The 6,475-nt window shown below is 36.9% G+C and overlaps 1 pseudogene; it reads right to left on the bottom strand.

Annotated features, from left to right (window-relative positions):
• Positions 1 to 1,674: 1,674 nt before the first annotated feature.
• Positions 1,675 to 1,793, bottom strand: LOC112474736 (annotated as a pseudogene).
• Between the last annotated feature and the right edge of the window lie 4,682 nt (positions 1,794 to 6,475).

Below are 6,475 nucleotides of genomic sequence, written 5' to 3'. Positions count from 1 at the left end.
ATTTGGCTTGTTTCCTGTTCTGGCTGTTATGAACCGTGTTGGTATGGGCATTTTCCTCTCTAGTTTTATTGAGAAACTATTGGCATACATGGCTGTATAAGTTTAAGATGTATAAAATGATTATTTGATTTACATATATTGTGAAATGATTACCATAATGGGGTTAGTTAATATCCATTATCTCATGTAGATATGATAAAAAGAAAAGAAAAAAATTCTCCTGGTGATGAGAACACTCAGGACCCACTTTCTTAACAACTTTCCTGTCTATCGCACAGCAGTTTGGGCAGTTTGCACCTGTTTTTTGGTGCATGTGTTTATACATTTCTGTTGGGTGTGTTCTGGGAGCAGAATCGCTGGGCCTTCTGGTATAAAGGCGTATAGCTTTCCAAAGTGTATAGCATATATACACTTGCACAAGCCTTGTGTAAGAATTCTGGTCGCTCTACATCCTCCTCTGCAGTTTAATCACTTTAGTGAATGTGTAGAGGTACTTACTTCATTATGGTTTATAGTATTTTTCTAACAGCTTATGAGGGTGAACACATTTTAATGTGTTTATTGGCCATTTGGATATCACTTTCTGTGAAGCTCTTGTTCTAGTCTTTTGTTGACTTTAATATCTCTTGCATTGGAAAGCTGCTTTCCATTCCCACAGCCAGTCTCTCTGACTCTGTCATGGGCTATCTTACTGGTCTCTCTGTCATTATGCCCGTTCTCCCTCTCAGTTTCAACATAGCTGGGCCAAAGAGCATGTGAATGCTCAAGCTTGGGATTAGGGCCAAGCTGTTTTCCAAAAGAGTAGCACCAAATTGCACTCCCACCAGAAATATATGAGAGATCTCATAGATGCATGTCCTCTCTGATTCTTGGTTAGACTTCTTATTTTTTGCTAGTGTATAAAGTGATATCTTGTTGTGGTCTTGATTTGCATTTCCTGATTAAAAATGCTAAATGGGTCTTTATTCACAGGCATTTCCTCTTCTGTGAAAAGCTTGTTCTTAATTTTTGTCCATTTCTCTACAGTGTTTAAACTTTTTGTTTGAATTTGATGTTTTTTTATGCAGTCATGATACTAATCTTTTGTTGGTTCTGTATATTGTGAATCTTCTCCCAATTTTTAACTTAACTTTTAAGATGTCATTGGATAGTTATTTTTAATTTTAATCCATTCATATTTATCTGTCTTTTATTAAATAGACATTGCTTGGTCTGATTTAGAAAATCTTTTCTTACCTATATTTTCCATTAAGAATGTAAAGTTTTAAACAGAAAACAAACTCATAGATACAGACTACAAAATGTGGTTACCAGAGGGAAAGGAGTGTGGAGGAAGGATGAAGAGGGTTAAGGGGTCAAATATATGGTAACAAAAGGAAACTAGGCATCAGGTAGTGAAGACACAATTTAGTGTACAGATCTCATACTATAATGTTGTACATGTAAACTTTATATAATGTTATTAACCAATGTTACCCCAACAAATTTAATTTAAAAAATAATACATATCAAAAATAACCAATGTTACCCCAACAAACTTAATTTAAAAAATAATACATATCAAAACATTTATTTATTTATTTATTTTGGGGGGCGGGGCAAGGCAATCCTTGGTTGACCTCACTGATTGCAAGGACCTTGTCAGCTTACAATTCCTTATTTATTTATTTTTTACACCTACAGCACCTGGTCTTCCTAGGTGGTCTCCCATCCAAGTACTAACCAGGCCCGACCCTGCTTAGCTTCCAAGATCAGACAGGATCGGGCTTGTTCAGGCTAGTATGACCATAGACACACACAAAAAATTTAAGTTTTGTTTTTCATATGTAAGTTTTTAATTCATCTGGATTTTTATGTAGTATAAGTTAAGTTCCAGTTTTATCTTTCAATATATAGATAATTATTTTTTTCACAAGCCGATATATCAAACACTCCTCCCTTCCCCCAATGATGTAATGTGCCACCTCTGTCATACAACAGATTTCTACACATACATGGCCTATGTCAGGGCTTTTATTCTTTCTCATCAGTCAATTTATCTATCTCTACCAGTGCCACACCATTTTAATTATTTTGTTCTAATATCTGAAAGGGTAAGCTTCTCTGCCTTTCTATCTTAGAAGTGTCCAGGCTTTACTTAACCCTTTACTCTTCCATGACATTTTAGAATCATGTTAACAAATTCCAAAAAAACCTCTCTTGGGATGTTGGAATTCATAAAATATTGAATCCATAATTGATTTTGAGGAAATGGACATGTGAATAAAAATAAAAGTAAGACTAAATTCCCAGGTCATAATATCTAGCAAAAGAGCAACAAAGAAACCTAAAAGAAAGAACAAGGAAGAAAAAATAAAAATAAAAGCAAGACTTAATGAGAAAGAGAATAGAGCTAATTAATAAATTAAAATTTTGGTTTTCTAAAAAAGTCAGTGAAATTAACAATTAGCTAATGTAATAAAGACTAAAGGGACAAATGACACAAACAAAATAAGAAGGGACAATGGAGAAATAATTATAACAAAAGATATTTTAAAAATCAAAAGAAACTACAGATAGTCCTCAACTTATGATGGTTTAACTTATAGTTTTTTGATTATGATGGGGCAAAAGCGATATACATAATAAATTACTTGAGTTATTCAACACTTTATTATAAAATTGGCTTTGTGTTAGATAATTTTGTCCAACTGCAGGTTAATGTGAGTGTTCTGAGCAAATTAAAGGCAGGCTAGGCTTAGCTATGACATTTGGTAAGTTAGATGCATTAAATATGTTAACTTACAATAGTGTCAATTTAGGATGAGTTTATCAAGACGTAAACCATCATAAGTCGAGAAGCATCTATACTTTGCAAACTTCAATTTACATAAATTTGCATTTTTAGATGAAATTGAGAGTTTCCTAGGAAAATACAATTTACCAAACTGATCCAGTTAAAGATAGAAAACTTAACTTTGTGTTAGATAATTTTGTCCAACTGCAGGTTAAATTAAAGATAGAAAACTTAGATTAGTTTCCACAGAAGAGAAAATTATCAAGGAATTTCCCCACAAAAAAAGCACCAGGCTTTTTTGGTAAACAGGAGAAGTTTACTAAATCTGTAGAGACTAGATAGCTCCAATGCTCCATAAATTGTTTTACAGCTTTTAAAATGAAGAAAAACTTCTGTAATGCAAGAGCTCCAGGCCTGGAACTTGCACCTGGGTTTGGATATTCCGGAAGAACCACCAGGAGGACCAGAAAGGTGAGAAATGCCATTTATTACTCACAAGGCAGGAAAGCTTCAGCAGTGGCTGGTCAGCTGGTCAAAGCTGACAGTATAAAGCCTACTGACCAAGACCAAGCAGAGTTTTTATGCACACAAGCAGAGAGAGGAGTTATCTCATTGGGGGAGAAGCCGCCTTCTTAGACGAATGGGAGCAAGATGTGCTGCTTGGTTACAGGAGCAGATAACGTCCATGGAAGCAGCAGAAAACGTCCTTGGAAGCAGCAGAAAACGTCCTTGGGAGTAGGCACTGCTGAAAGCTCTTTGTGCACTGCCTTCCTTGGGTGCTGGCAGGGCAGCTATCAGTCTTCTGAGTATGTGGAAGGGCTATATACTGAGTTAACCCTACAACTTCCAATTTCTTATGTAGCAATTGTAATTTTAATATTTAAACTCATTTTTAAAGAAAACACAAAAACAGAGAACCATAGACTTATTGAATTGCTTGTGAATATTAACAAAAAATATTTAAATAAAATATTAGAGATATTATATTAGAAAATGCTAGAAAAGAATTCAATGTCACACTACTATATACCATGATGCATATGCTTTGTTCCTAAAGCTAGATTCTTACTTAATGGAGAAATACTAGTGGCATTTCCATCAAGATCAGCAATAAATTCCCAGTGCTATTCAACATCATACTGGATGCATTAGGCAAAGCAATCAGAGAAGAGAAATCAGTAAGGGACTTAAGAATTGGAGAGGAAAGGAGTATATCTATCCCTTGTAGATGATGTGATTATGAACTTGGAAAGCCCTAAAAGTATTTAATACTTGTCTTCCTTTTTACCTTTTTTAGAGTTCTTTATTTCTTAGAGTAAATCCAAGTTTTTGTCTGGTATCATATTCTCATATTCCTCCTGCATGAAGAACTTCCTTTAATGTTTCTTATAGCACAAGTCTGCTGGGAATTAATTCTCTTGGCTTTTGCTTGCTTAAAAACATCCGTATTTTTGTCTACCCTAAATTTTGAAAGATATTTAGGTTGACAATTTTGTTTTTTTAACTCTTTAAAGATGTAATTCTCATTTTTGTTCTTCTGTATGTAATGTATCTTTTTCTCTGGTTGCCTTCAAGATTTTCATTTTGCTTTTGGTTTTTTCAAGCAGCTTTAATATAATGTGTTAGATTTTAAAAAGTAATTATTCTGTTGAGATTCTCTGTGTTCTTGGATCTATGGTTTCCAAAACCGTATCTGTCATTACTTTGGAAAATGTTCAGATGTAGAAACTGAGGCTTTGTTATCTCTTCTCCTTCTGGGATTTCAATTACATGGATGTTAGACTGTTCGACATAGTATCACAGCTCTTGAATGCTCTATTCTGTTTGTTTTCATTCCTTTTTCTCTCTCTTTTTCAGTTTGGGTAATTTCATTAGCCTATCTTTAAATTCGCTGATCTTTCCTTTGGATGTGTTGAGTCTACTAATGAACCGAGAGAAGTTCTTCATCTTTGTTTTTTAGTTCTAGTATTTCATTTTGACTTTTTCTTATTGTTTCCATCTCCGTTAATTTTAATACTAGTTCCTTAGTGCTGGAACCTGCCTGTCTTTGAGACACACACACTCTTTTGGTGCTGTCTTCCCCTAAGTTCCTCAACAGCAAAGCAGCCTCCTCCACTCCCTCCCTTCTGGGTCTCCACGGGTTGGCTGCATCCCTCTACTAAAAGGCTTAGCTCCTGTCATGTGGCTCCCAGGCTCCAATTATAGCTTCCTCCTGTTGCCCTTTCAAGCCCGAGTGGCAAGAGTACTCTTGTCTGGCATGTAGTAGAAACTCAAATATTTACTAAATGAATAAATGAATTAAGTAAGTAACATAAATTGTTGGGGGAATGGAGCGATACAAGTATGGAATTAGGAATTAAATTAGGGCCAGTTAGTAAAAGGCCTTGAATGCTAATTGTTTAACCAGAAATAACCAAATGGACTTGAGACCCAAGCAAGAGCTACAGGTGATTGCTATGCAGAGGACTCCATCAACTACTGGGTACTGAGCCCCAACCTGTGTGGGCAAGTCCCTGCCTGCTTTGTCATCCTGGTAGCCTCTTGCCTTTAGCAAATGATGAAGGGAACTTATTTTACAATTTGGCCCTGAGAGCCCAGGATTTCTGTCTGTGCTATTGTCTTTATGCTGGGCATAGAAGAAAGATGTAGAGAGGTCCCTGCTCTTCTCATTCCCTACATTACCTTAGGGAAGCACAGACCCTCTCTGAGCCTCAGTTTCTACATCTGTAGAATAGAGGTAGGGTTAGAGTTACGGGGAAAGAACTAACATTAAGGGCCTACTATGAGTTGTGGTTTATATAAATACTTATTAAAGAGCTAGAATTTTGAGTGCTTAGTATGAAATAGGCAATCTATGTGCATTATCTCACTTAGTTCACAAAGTAATCCTATGAAGTAGGTGCTATTAGTAGCATGAATATATACATACGAAAACTGACATCTCACGCAATCCCCACAACTCTCCAACGTAGGTTCCATTTAGTTCCATCACAGCTCTGAGAGGTGCAGTGACTTATCCGAAACCTCACAGTTCATAGAAGGCAGAATTAAGGTACAGTTTGGGTCTTTCTTACTCCAGAGCCTCCTCTCCCTATACATCACACTCTCCATTCCATCACTGTAACTGATTTCTTTTCTCGAACAGTCCATTAAATCTTCAAGCTCAGGAACCCTGTGTCCTCGGTATGAGAGAGCCTCTAGCTCAAAGGAGATGAGAGGAAAGTTTTGATGAAAGATACTGAAGAGGGGAAAGGGAGGGAGAGGAGAGAGAGCTGCGGGGAGGAGGAGGGAAGAGCCTGAAAGCACCAGCTGTGAGGAGGCACTCCCTCTGGTGGTCATTATGAGAAGCTGCTGGCAGGATGGACTCTTCCCGGGGCAGGGATCCGCAAGGGCTTGGAAGAAGCCTGTGTAATAGGCAAAGCTGTGAGGGAGTCCCGGAGTCTTACAGAGATGATGAATGTACTGGGCATCTATGGTAGGTTAAATAATGGCCCCAAAGAGGACCACATTCTAACCTCCAGAACCTGTGAATGCTACCTTTTTATGGTAAAGGGGACTCTGTAGGTGTGATTAAATTAAGGCATTTGAGATTATCCTGTATAAGCAGGTGAACCCTATATAATCACAATAGCCCTTATAAGAGGGATACATGGAGGTCAGAGTCACAGGAAAAGATGCAGTGATGAAGGAAACAGAGAT

This window comes from Pteropus alecto, unplaced genomic scaffold (genome assembly GCF_000325575.1).
Source record: "Pteropus alecto unplaced genomic scaffold, ASM32557v1 scaffold7, whole genome shotgun sequence".
Classification (NCBI taxonomy): domain Eukaryota; kingdom Metazoa; phylum Chordata; class Mammalia; order Chiroptera; family Pteropodidae; genus Pteropus; species Pteropus alecto.
The sequence above is the reverse complement of the archived record's forward strand: the minus strand, read 5'-3'. Positions and strand labels throughout refer to the sequence as shown.